Source organism: Pteropus medius, unplaced genomic scaffold (genome assembly GCF_902729225.1).
Source record: "Pteropus medius unplaced genomic scaffold, Ma_sr-lr_union100, whole genome shotgun sequence".
In the NCBI taxonomy this organism is placed as follows: Eukaryota; Metazoa; Chordata; class Mammalia; order Chiroptera; family Pteropodidae; genus Pteropus; species Pteropus medius.
The window spans coordinates 31710950-31724088 of record NW_024354502.1 but is presented as its reverse complement, the minus strand read 5'-3'; the positions used below and the strand labels follow the sequence as shown (position 1 = coordinate 31724088).

The following is a 13139-nucleotide window of genomic DNA, read 5'->3' as shown; positions in this document are numbered from 1 at the left end:
TGCATGCTGTTCTTAAAAAGGTTAAAAAATGTCATGCTGGATAAGAGTGTGTGGTGAAGAAAGCTGGGAACCATTAGGTTAAACCAAACATTTGTCTTCACCTTAGAATGCCCAGAACCTTTAAAAGGTCAAGGTGCCTTGCACCTTACAAGAGAGGAGTACATTCCACGCTGTTTTCCAAACCTATCTGATAACAAAAATCTTTTGAAAACCATCCTATCTCACTAGTAATCTCTGGAAAACACTTTGAGAAGTACTGGTTAGATGTAATTGTCCTCCATTAATTGTATCTAGAGGTTTTCTGAAAGGACAGTGTGGTGAAAATATTCACTTCAAAATATGTTTGCATTCCTACCCTCAAGGCTGCAGGGCATGGGAGAGGCAAGCAATGAAAACTGACTCCACTTGGAGATTAGTTTAGAATCAGGTGATGAGGACCCTATTTACCACTTCTCCCCACCTAAGATGCTCTTCTAAAGAGCTCAGCACTTTTCTAACTTGGTCGGAATTTAAACAAACATAAGGGAAGATAATAATTACCAAATTGTAAATGAAAATGAGACAGTGCGCTCGTCACCTAATTTCCTGGAATAAAGCCGTCAAGTGTAGTCACATTCTCGGCGATACCACAAACCTCCTTGTGTCAAGGTGATGATGCTGTAAAAGTCCCAGTGCCGTTCGTTATTCTAGGAGCTCGTGGTAAGGGCATAAATGCCTCTGCATTACAAGAGAGATCCTTAAAAGGGAGAAATCTTCCAACCCTGGGTCAGATAATGTCACAATTATCAAGGGGCACAGTATTATTCTCTGTTTTCCCCACCTTGGGAGTCAGAAATTTAAATTCTCAACACAAGCAACAGACTTCCAACTATGATCCAGTACATACTTGTACTCCCTTTGTGACCAGCATCTCGAATACACAAAAAAAGCCACAGACAAGTTATCCAGTTGGTGATGACAAAGATATTAATATTATAATACTACCTTCAATATCATATTCTAGCCAGTGAGAATTTATCACAGACATTATTATAATTGCTGTAGATCACTATTTGATTCTGAGTAACACGAAATAAAGTTCATCTAAGCAAACTTAAAAGGGATCGAGTAACTCATATTGTACCAGAATACTGATCACCTAAGTATAAATGTTACTCATAAATTATAGTGTGCCCAAGAGTTCAATCGACAAATTTGCTGAGTGTCTCCTATGCACCAGGCAGTATTCTAGGAGTTGGAAACACAGAAGTGAACAAGAAATAAAAACCTCTGCCCTCATGAAGCTTTTATTCTAGACCTGGGAATCTAAATTTTTAGCAAGTTAACTGGATTTTTGTCATTTCCATTTTCTTACAAGAAGTATTCACAATTATAACTACTATCTCCTTTGATTCCCCAAACCCTAGATTATTAGAGCTGAAATAAATGTCTTCGGCAGCTCTATGCGTGGCATGAATTCCAGGTAGGTGGAGAGAGGACCTAGACAGTAGCTGCATTTGTATGTATGACCTTAGATGGTCTCGTAACTTCTCTGAGCCTCAGTCTTTTCGTATGTTAAATGAGGACTGGATTTAAGTGTGACTCAAGCACAGTAGTTTAGGGGTGTATGAAAATGTATTCGGGGTGGGGACGACATTCTGGTTAACACGATGGCTAAGTGGGCCCATGAATGCTGAATATCCTGCATGTCACAGGACAAGCCCAGCCCAGGTCACAGAGCTTGTGAAAGCTGAGCTAGCAGCAGGACCAAGATCTGCTACACTCAGTTTGGGGCCCTTTTCAAAACACCACACCATTCCATTCTTTTAAAGACTGTCTAGGTTGACATGTTCCCTGATTTCCATACATTTGAAATAGGCTGGGTAAGGCAGCGGAGGTGCCTTCAATGGGAAGCCGTTTACCAAGATTCTCTATTCTTAAATCCTCAGACTGGATAGAGCAGGTCACCTCTACTTCTGTTCTAAAGCTACCTAGATTTTCAAAATATCCCCTGATTCCTATCAGGAAAGTCTTCATAGCTGAAGCTCAAATACATAAAATTAATATTATTATGTCACCTAAGTCTACTTTCTAGTAGGCTCTAGCTAATTTGCATAGGTATTGTATCTTGTTACCCAAAGATATAAACCTTATTACAACCCCGGTTTTGAGAAGATTTAGAGCATTATTCCAAAGCCTGAAAGGGATAATCCTAAAATATTTTATAAGCAAATCATGAATCCATAGAAAATAAGCAGCTTCTGGGAAAATTAATAATAAGTGAATCAAACCAAAAAACTTAAGTAAAAGAATCTTATCAAAGAAACAATATAGTTAAAAAGCTAAACTTTTATTCATTGGTAAGCAAGGTATAATGCAATGCTATCCAAGAGGTAAAAATCAGGCCTCTCTACCCAAGATGTATCATAAATGAAAAAAAGAATTTCCATCTTTTGCCAATTTGAAGTATCTCTGCCTCCTGTCCATGTGTGGTGAAGTTATAATCTGGCTCCTCAGAGTTATTTAACCCCTAACCTGCCCTTAGGGCATATATTCGGGTGGCTAAAGGCTACAGAAGGATTATGAACATCCTCAGAAAGATTCTTATACCTAAATCAATGGTTCCCAAACTGTGCTCAAGGCACCTCAGGGCACCAAAGGGAGTTCACAGTTGTGCTTCAGAATATTTTAAATTTTCAAGAAAAGCACTGTGCTACTAGACATCATGCAAACTTCTAGATCGAGGTGGTCACATTTCAATGTTAGATTGAGCTACATTCCTTTTGATGATAGCACATCTTTACGAAATTACATTTTCAGCAGTTATTGTGATAAAAAGCAGTTGCTAACACAAAACAAAGTGGTGGTGTCTAATCTGATGCCAAAGTTTTAGAAGCTGTGCCGTGCCCAAGATATGCACACATTCCGATATTAATTAATTGTGGTTAAGAACAAAATAAAACTTTTTTTATTTCAATTTATTGTATTTTTTTTTTCCAAACAGCTCCTAAGCGGTTAGGACATACTCATATGCTACTGGACCTAACTACTTAATGAAAAAAAAGCTGTTAACCATTTCTTTTAGTCAAGGGGTGTTGGAAAAATTAATGAGACACTAATGGCATCATGAACTAAGAAAGTTAAACCTCTGACCTAAACATCTCGGTCAAGCTCCAAAATAGGGCAGCAATAGGAAAGTTTCTTTTTTAAAGAGCAGATATTTGGAAAAAGAGATGAGTGGCAGCAACAGCTGCAGTGGCCCCTGTAGAAGGGTCAGGACCACCAGATCATCAACTCCCCACATCGTGTGGCCACTGTCACCTTCCTGAAGGGTGCAAATATGAGAGAGATCTGGATTGTTCCCAAGCGTCCCAGAAGATTCAGCTGCAGTGGCTCAAGGACCACGCTATGGGCTCCTTGAGGGCAAAGACTGTCACACTCCTCCCTGAATCTCCAGCACCTCACAATGGCTGACTCGCAGTGGACATCCAAGTCAACATTTGTTTAATTAGTTAACCAATGAACAACTGAATTCTTTATATTATGTAAGCTGAGGTTCCAATCCTGATTCTAGAGCCCTTGTGAAGCGAAAGTGCCCCTCCTCCAGAAATAGTCAAGCAATGACGCCAATACCAAACTGCCCAATAACAAGAGGGGAGAGGGCCATGGTCATAACCATGTCTGCTCCTAAATTAAAGAAGAAGAAATTCAGGAGAAAGGGAATGCGTAGATAACACCTCCAGTCTACTTCTAAAAGGAAGAAGACTTCCTGAATACATCTTCGGAAGGCACCAATGTATAGACTGCAAGTTACCACATTGGTGGCTATGTATTTTTGTTTTTGTTCCCCAAACCAAAATGAGACAACTGGTAACTGGAAATTAGAAGTGTGGTAAGTAGGATAACCAAGGAGTTGTTTTTCTGATGCACTTTTGACTCCTCCTCAAAGTTATTTTCTTTCATTCATACCCTTTTTGCCTTAACTTTCTCCCATGATTTTATTCAAGAAAAAATTAGAGTCTACAGCCATGCCACCCTGAACAAGCCCGATCCCATCTGATCTCAGAAGCTAAGCAGGGTCGGACCTGGTTAGTACTTGGATGGGAGACCACCTAGGAAGACCAAGTGCTGTAGGTATAAAAAATAAAAAATAAAAAATAAAATAAAATAAAATAAGGGATTGTAAGCTGACAAGGTCCTTGCAATCTGTGAGGTCAACCAAAGGTTGCCTCACCTAAAAAAAAAAGATTTAAAAAATTAAAAGAAAAAAGAAAAAACTAGAGACCTTCCGTGAGGGAGGTGTAGACTAGCAAAAGAAGCAAGAAGAAAGACACTGTGTGAAGGCCTAGATCCTTCACCATATATTTTACCACTTTCCTTATCAAAACAGCAGAAGGTTCCATTCACTACTCACTCATACTCACTCATTAATCATTTATTCAGTAAACATTTGCTGAGCACCTACTATGTGCCCAGCATTGTGCTAGGCACTGAGGATATAAGGTTGTCCCAATAGGGTACAGTACCTTCAAGAAATCACAGGCTAGTTAATAGAAAAGAAAGGCAAGAAAATCAAATGGCAGTAATACTATTTAGTGAATGCCATAAATGGGGAAGTTAACCCAGAAAGTCAGCATAGAAAAAAAGGGGGCCAGGAAGAAGCACGAGCTAAGCCAAGTCTTGGAGAATGAGTAGGAATTGACCCAGCCAATAAGCTTGGAAGGACATCGCAGGGGAAGGAAACAGCAAAGGCCCTTGGACCTGGGGAGAGAGGGTCATGCCAGGGAACCACATGGGGTTTGGTATGGTCGGCATACAAAAGCACAGGTTACCCTGGAGCTGCTGGGATGCCACTAGTAGTTTCTGAACTAGGAGAAACATAATCAAGATGCACTTTAAGAAGACTGCTGTGACGGCGGGGTGGAGGTTAGTGAAGGCAGGGAGATAAGTTTTAAAGCAAGCATAGCAGTAGACCAAGCAAAAAGTGATAAACAAGGGCCTGAGCCAACTCCCAGATGGTAAAGAAGAAGGAAGAGGGCATATTTGATAAGAAGGGGTGGGCAGGATGATGGCACTTGGCAACAGACCATGTAAGCTAAGCATGGTCAATGAAAGTAAGGAAGTCGGGGATGCCTTCTGGACTTCTGGCTCAGGTAATGGAGTGGAAGGAGGAGGGCTGGGCTGGTGACTGAACCGAAAGTCTAGCTGGGGACATAGTGAGTGGAGAATGCTGGTGGGATATGAGGTAGGGGTGACAGAGGAGTACTGTGATCTGGGGGAACAAATTTGGAAGTCAGCAGTAAATGGATGAAAGTTTGTCATTTAGACCAGAAGAAACTATATAGCTGATATAAAATGAGAAGACAGATTGTGTGGAATGCTAAGGGAACATTAATATGCAAGGGATTAGGAAGGGGACTATGCAGGAACATGCAGAGAAGTAGGGAAAAAAAACTAGAAGAGTTTATTGTCACAATATATAAACCAAGGGAAATGAGAGTTTCAAGGATAGTGGTCAAACTGTCAAATGCTAAAGAGAAATAAGGTCATATATGATATTCATGATCTGGCTTTCTAACTACTAAAAATCAGAGTTAAGATGCTTTGTATCAAATTACAGAAAGATGAACAATAACACTGAGACCAAAACACTCAACGAGGACTTTAGGGGAAGAAAGTTAGGTTATCATATAACACAAAAACAACACAACCAACCCATGTGCAATCACCTAATCCACACATGGGTACAGTTCTCATTTCAACTCTAGGTCATGACTCAAATTAGGACAATTTTCCAAGGCTATAGTTAAGTGTTTTATTTTGCTTTGCTGCAATAAATTATCATAAAAGTCAAATGTTATAAATCACATGATGGTATTTAATTTACTTTTAATTTAATCCTTTTTTTCTCCCTATCGACACCTCTATTCCTTGGCATATATCCCACAGGCTTGGGACAAGATTGGCTATACACATATTCTGTAAACTTAGGATACACAGTTAATGATACAAGTAGTCCTGGCTGCAAGTTTTTATTATACTGTATACGAGTTTTTGGTTCTCCTATCGATTCTTTGGGAAATTCTTCTAATAGAGTCCTTTCCTGTTTAAGTTAGCCTAGTAGATTTCTGTTCCTTGCAACCAAGAAGCCTATAAATAATATCCAACATTTTAATTTGCCAACAAATAGAATTTTAAATATTAACTATTATTACATTTTAAATTTTAATATATAAAAAGCCAAAATCTCAAACTAAAGGTTATTCCTTTAAAGTGTGTATTAGCTTTGAAAACTTCAGTATATTTCTCATTTCCCTGAAGATGACTGACAGCTTCACCAGAGACTGGATTCCAATCCAAGAATTGGTTATTTGGTAACCATAAAACACATTTAAAGTCTAACACGTAGTAAGTCCCAATATGTTTGTTGAGTTAAAAATAAGCAACTCTTTATTAAAACACTTAAGGATAAACATTAACTAGTATTTCTAATTACCATACATTTTTAAACAACTTCAGGAAAGAATTAGAGTATCTACTTGAATTAGTTTCCAGTAGTAGAGATGAATTTTGTTTTTTCCGATGGCCTCGACCATATGATCATGTTAGTAATATTACAAAATCTGAGTAACAACTGAGCTGGAAGTTTCCAGAAGGTTAAAATTCTTTCTCTTACCCACCCTCCATCTTTAATTTTCATCCCCACTTTTCCCTCAAACCTTTACACACAACTCCATCAGGTCCTTAAATTCCCTGCGTAGCAAACATGTCCTTAGGCTGACAAGATTCAAGTTTCGCTTTAAGTTCTTTGGGAAAGATATTACACAGTGGATCGGAGCCTTTGAGTAAAAAGAGAACTGCTTCCTAACTGCCAGCCGAACATTTTGAAATTGTGCTTTCAAGCACCCGAGTGTAATTTACAGTTTTATAGTCATGATTGTCCACGTGAAGGGTCCATTACCGTGACAGAAAAAAAAAAAATGACTGAAGTAGCAAGCTCCTTATGAGCACTCAAATCAAATCCTGGAGTCTGTCATGCCCTCTACTTGTGACAAAACAAACATTTCTGCTCTTAATAAAAATAATTTTTAAGTGTCATACAAGTTATTTCTGGATGAGTAATAAGATCCTATTTATTACCTTCATTGAAGACAAACAGGTGAAGAAGTGGGTAATTGTGAATCAGATTTTAACTGCAACTTTAGGCAACAATAAGAAAAGGAATAACAAGGTCTAAAATTAAATTCCAAAGATCTTAGCAATGTAGATACAGTTTGTATTTATCACATAATACATTTTTAAATAATGATTTAAAAATCTGAGCACATGAAAAATAAAGCTCAAGGAAGGAAAAGTCCTCAAATCAAAGAAATTCCTTCCAATTTTTTTTAATTTTAAAAAGATTAATTATATATTTTTAAAGCAAGATCTTTGGCTTACTTTTTGTTGTCTTTAATTATGGCAAAATACAGATAACATAAAATTTACCATCCTAACAATTTTTAAGTATACAGTTCAGTAGTGTTAAGTACATTTACATCGTTTTGCAATCAATCCCCAGAACTTTTTCATCTTGCAAAACTGATGCCAGTTAAACAGCTCTATACCAATTAAACAACACTCCATCCTCCCCTCCCTTCAGCCCTTGGCAACCACCATTCTCTTCTCTGTCTTCATGAATATGACTACACTAGATAGCTCACATAAGTGGAGTCATACACTATTTTGTCTTTTTGCGACTGGCTTATTTCACTTAGCATAATGTCTTCAAAGTTCACCTGCATTGTAGCATGTGTCAGATTTTTCTTCCTGTTTAAGGTCGCATACTATTCCATTGTATGCACACACTACATCTTTTTTACCCATTCATCTATCAATGGACGCTTGAGTTGTTCCCAGCCTTCTTCGACATACTTTTTAAACAATTTATTTAACTAAGCAGGCACTGATGCTGGAGTCAGACCACCTGGGTTCAACTCCCTTCTCTCCATGGTAGCACAGAAAACACAAACATCGAAACAGAAAGAAGAAAATAAAGAAAGGTACACGGTGCAGTGCTCAGTAAATTAAAATACTGACATTGCTAAGTTCTGATAAGGGTTTTCAGATACCAAGAATTTATTCAAACATTTGTTTGTCAATATAAATAAGAACAAACAGATGCTGGACACTGAAAATGCAGAGACACTGTCTTCTTTGAGGGCAATGATGGCCAAGGGACATGTCTAACTGGTAAACAACTAGAAATTATGGGGAAAATAGGGTGAGAGAGAGAGGGCCACAATGCCAGCCCCACCCCAGGCTGGGGCTCTGGAAAGCCTTTCCAGAGTCGAGTCCTAGAGAAGGAACAGAGTCAGGAGAGAACAGAGGAAGGAGAAGGTACTGTAGAGAGGGGACAGCAGAACAAGATGTGGAGGTGCGAGGGTGAAGCGCGGGTTTGGTGGCAAGAAACAAACTTGATGAAAGGGACTCTCAATAAGCTCAGCCCCAAAACAGAACAGAAAAGACAAAAAAAAAAAAAGGCCTAATTAATTCATTATATCAATTATTAGGAAGAAATGAAAACGTACTGGAAGGCATGCATCACCGGATGCCCATTCTGGTGCCAGTGTGAATCTCCTGGCCCTTGGCTAGAGTATCCTCATCTGCTAAAAACTAATTGTGGCTCAGGAGTATAAATTAAAATTGTAGCAGCAAAAACTGACACTCATTAAAAGCTTACAGACTTTATGTCACACCTCATTCCATTATATGGAAATATTTTTAAAATCTAAAACGTGTGTAAAAGAAGGCCACTTTAAAAAATACAAACTAATCTTTTCAATTCTCTGGTTTTTCAAATATGAGCAACTTGCTACATTACTACATTATAGTTTTATATTAGTGTTTACTTATAATATCTGCTTTATTCCAAAAAAGATTGAAACAGCCAGTATTTCATGTTATCTAGTAGTCGTATTTTGTGGGCTCATAGAACTGTAAAGACCTACAAGGTTATTGTCTACAGAGTTTCTATTTCCCAGAAACTACACACAGGCAACTAACTAGACAATGAGAACAGATATCTGCACCCTGCTCAGGGCTGAGTCCAGGAGAGCATCGTGCAAACAGTAATGATAATACAATGACATACTCCAGTAAAGAAAAATATGAAAGGGGCTATCGGAATAAGAGAAGGCACCTTCAGATTGGGGATGCCCTTTTATTCCCTTTTCTATTCACTCACTCCCCCATGCATTCCTTTCTTTAATGCCTCGCAGGTGCCAGGAGCAGTTTCTAAGTGTTACAGATGCCTACACAGGAATACACCACAGATGGCTGCTGAAGGATGAATAAAAGTTCCCAGGACCGGGGGTGGGAAGGAAAAAAGTATTCCAGATAGAAAGAGGAGTGTGGAGACCAACATGGCTTCAAGCAGTCCCAGTGAGTGGGGCAGGGACAGACAGGAGAGGGGAGAAGGTGAGAGGCCAGACAGGGTGTGACCACGATCACAGGTTGCGAGACAGCGGCACACCTTTTCCTTGACAGGAGGAAAGGAATTTAGGATGTGTGGAAAGGTGGGTATATTTCAGAGTAGGCAGAGACAGGAAATACATCAACAGGGCACGGAGTGGGGGTAAAAACATGATGAGCAGCAATTCGCTGAGAAGGAACAGTGGTGGGACAGGCTCTATGAAGAACATGTATAGGACACTAGGGATATCCATATTGCAAATCTTAATAGACTAATGGTATTGAATATTTGAATCGAACAATCAAACCTCTCCTTGCTTGGATTCCGTGACCACCACGGACTGGTGTGGCTTTTCTGCCAACCAGAGGGAGAAGCAAACTTGTCACTCTTTTCCCAATTTACATGTTTGTTTCTTACAGGTCTGGTGAAGGTCCACAGCTGAAGGTCCACATTCTGAGTCTATAAAGAACCCAGTCAATAAGGAACAGTTGCTGGAAAACTGGCTTTCCCTTGCCTGTACTGCCCAGGTGGAGCCTCAGCTCCCTGGCAACATCCCGCGTCTCTGCACAGGGATCCATATAGCACTGCAACCGCCACTAAAATTCAGCTCAGGCTGTATGGCTCTGCCCTTTTGCCACCTAATCATCCTCCTTGTCTTGCCACTCTAATAGCTTTATATTACAGCATAAACACTGCATATCTTTGCATGTGTCCAAGTAGACCTCAACTGACTTTTGATTGCTTCTCTATTTTGTTAAGTTTACTTTGACTCTTTCCTACTGTTATCTCAGGGTCGTAATAATTATGGTCTACGTGGTCTTCCAATGACATTGTTCTCTTCTACATCATCCAAGTCATTCACAAAAACATTAAACATCCTGAGAGCTAAGATTAGAACAATTCCACACGCCCCTCTAGTTAGCCCTGAACCACTCGGGCCTCCTAACCACTTGATTTTCTACTCAGAAAATAATCTGTAAAGAATTATTCTTTGTATTATCTTTTGGCAAAGATTGTTTTTATTTTTCTATTATTAGTAACTAAGATATAATCCCTTTTAAACTCGGCATACTCTGTTGTTTTAGTACAAAGCAGTTCATTACTACAAAATCAAATGTTTTGACTTCCACTCTTATCTTAATCAATGCAACAAAAGCAAAAACAAAAAATACAAAATCAAGAACAAAACCTCTACAGAAATATGTAAAATGAAGACGAAGGCCAAAGGGAGTTTCTTGAAGATGTGGGGCACAGCTTACCTATTTTCATTTGTATGTGTATTGACTAATTTTTAAAGAAAACTAAAAAAGGTTTGCTCTGTTGAAGATAGGAACCATATATACAACTTCCCTTTTCATATTGTTGTGTTTTAACATTAATGATGTCCCTGAGGTTCTTGTTGTTTTTTTTAAGTTTAGTCTTGCCAGATGTAATAAAATATCTCATTGCAGAGAAACTTAAAATTAATAGTTACAAGAGCAGAACTAAAACATCGTTCCTGAGATTTACATTTGTCCTCAGACTAAAACCAACCATATAATCTATTAGGGTACTATTCTCCAAGAGTTCTAGAAAGTATACCCTTAAGATGTAGAAAGGAAGATCATTTTTCAAATTCCTAAGCCATTTTATTAAAATAAGTACTTTGTAGCATGGTCAAAATAATGATGCCCATCTGATTATGGGCTAAATATTTAAGGAAGCTTAATATTCTGTCACAACTTCCAAAAAGAGAACAAATGTTCCTATTCAAGTAAACACTGTTTAAAAAGAAACATGCCATTCTTCTAGCTGCATTATTGGTTTAAGTCATTTGCCACTTTGGGAAAAGATAAATTCTGAAGAAGTTGGTAAAGTTAAATGCAGATTATAGGTTTTACAAAGTGAATAAAAAGATTCAAAGCAGCCAAGTAATTGTATTACTTTGAAAAAGTATTCACATCTTAAAATAATAATTTGCTATTAATCAAACTATTGAACGTAAAATGAAATTTAACACATTTCAGACATAGCCAGAATATTGAATACAACTCAAACTATACAAAGGGTCATTTCTTAAGTAATTTATAATTAACAGGCTCACTTACCTGGAAGTATAAGAAAACAGGGTATGGATGGAACTACATCATTCCCCCACTAGGTAAAAATACCTTGGCTTCTCTCCTTAAAATGGAAGGGAATCTAAAATGTAAAATAAAATAAAAATAAGAAGTTGCCCCTGTGAATTTCCATATCTTAAATGTAGGTGATATTACAAAACAGTAAAATTTTAAATCACTTAAGCTATAAAACACAATTCATCCAAAGTATTGCCCCCGAAAACAGAATTGGTATTTGTCCCCTCCCTATTATAACGGGTAAAATACAAAATATATCTTTAAAATAAAATGTAATCAAGGTTTAAAATAAGTGGTGAAAGCCATGTACAAATGTGTGTAAAAGAAAAGCAGAATCACATTCACTTGATAAAGAACCCAAAAAAGAGCAAACCTCGCTAGAAAGAAACGTGCCCGCTGCCCACGCGCTGCGTCCTAACTAGCTGCTCGGCTTCGGGGCTGAAGCAGCACTGAAGCCGCTCGGCTGCCAGGTTGGGGTCAGGACTGAAAAGTGCTGCCCCCCTCTGAAAAGACCGTGCTCAGCACCACCATTTTTTTTTTTTTTTAATGGTTCTATGGAATGAAATGTTAAAAAATAACAAATCCTCCTGGAAGCTCTCCCAGAGGGAAGGAAAGGGTCCACATTTTGAGAAAGGGTCAGAGGAAAGCCCAGGTCCCCGAGTCACGCGTCCAGCCCGCGGCGCTGCCCCGCCCCGCGTGGCCGGGAAAGCGGCCACTGCTGCTCCGGTGTCCGCGGCCGAGGAGCGCGCGAGCTCGCGGCAGGGTGGGCGTGCGCGCTGGGCGCTGGCGGGACAGTGGCCCCGGCCCCGCCTGCCCTGGCCGCGCTCGCCTCAGCTGTCTCCCTAGGCGGCGAGACAGGCAGGCTTCGGCCACACCATCCCTGCCTTGAAGGAATTCCACTGGAGGACACAGATGTGTCAAGGAAGATAAAAGCAGATGGAAAAGCGTTCAAGCACAACACTCTGGAAGCAAAGGCAAGGAAAATATCCTGGAAAGGGACTAAACCCTCCTGTTAAATAAGTGTTAACAAGGCTATCTTCAATTAATCAACACAGTCACCTTTCCCAAGATTTTTCATGAGTTTATCTCATCTACCTTTATAACTCAAGTAATAGCAAAAAGTAAAAATTACTATTGTTCCCGTTTTACATGCACGAGGAAAAAAGGTACAGAATGATGACACAAGGTTAAAGGAAAGGCATAAACCACTAGCCCCTTTCTCCATGTGGATGGACTCTGGGTGACTAAACTGGATCTGCCACCTTCTTATATCTTCCTTTGCTTCCATTTAAAGGTTTTCTCTGAGACAGTGACACTAACAAATACAGTAGAAGTGTGAGGTGTATTACTATAGAAGTCTGGAGTCCATTTTTTATCTACACACTGTCACAAGTTTACTACCGCTTTAATGTCAAAGTGGGTTGGGCCAGTCCATCCTCTCAGGCTCTGTCGCTGTTCCCTCTACTGCAAGTTGGGGCTGTAGCCCTGCCTCTTTTGGCTTTGCTCACACAACGCACTTCCGTTTCTGCCTGGCTAATTAATCTATGTCTAAATGGAATTGCAGTTGGCAGAAAGGCAGCAATGCCAAA

At 39.2% G+C, this 13139-nt stretch overlaps 1 long non-coding RNA gene and 1 pseudogene across 7 annotated transcripts in view; one reads left to right on the top strand and one right to left on the bottom strand.

Annotated features, from left to right (window-relative positions):
* The window catches only part of LOC120595702 (uncharacterized), a 33233-nt gene extending 20889 nt beyond the window's left edge, over positions 1-12344 (bottom strand). For 3 of the 7 annotated variants that reach the window (XR_005650996.1, XR_005651000.1, XR_005650997.1), the window contains exons 1-2: positions 11924-12319; positions 11521-11614 (exon numbers count right to left, since the gene is read on the bottom strand). This is a non-coding gene — a long non-coding RNA (uncharacterized LOC120595702). Of the gene's footprint in view, positions 1-540; positions 762-11520; positions 11615-11923 lie in introns of all 7 variants that reach the window. The other 4 variants (XR_005650995.1, XR_005650994.1, XR_005650998.1 and 1 more) reach the window with 4 other exon arrangements.
* On the top strand, positions 3998-4116 carry LOC120595912 (uncharacterized; annotated as a pseudogene).
* Positions 12345-13139: the final 795 nt, after the last annotated feature.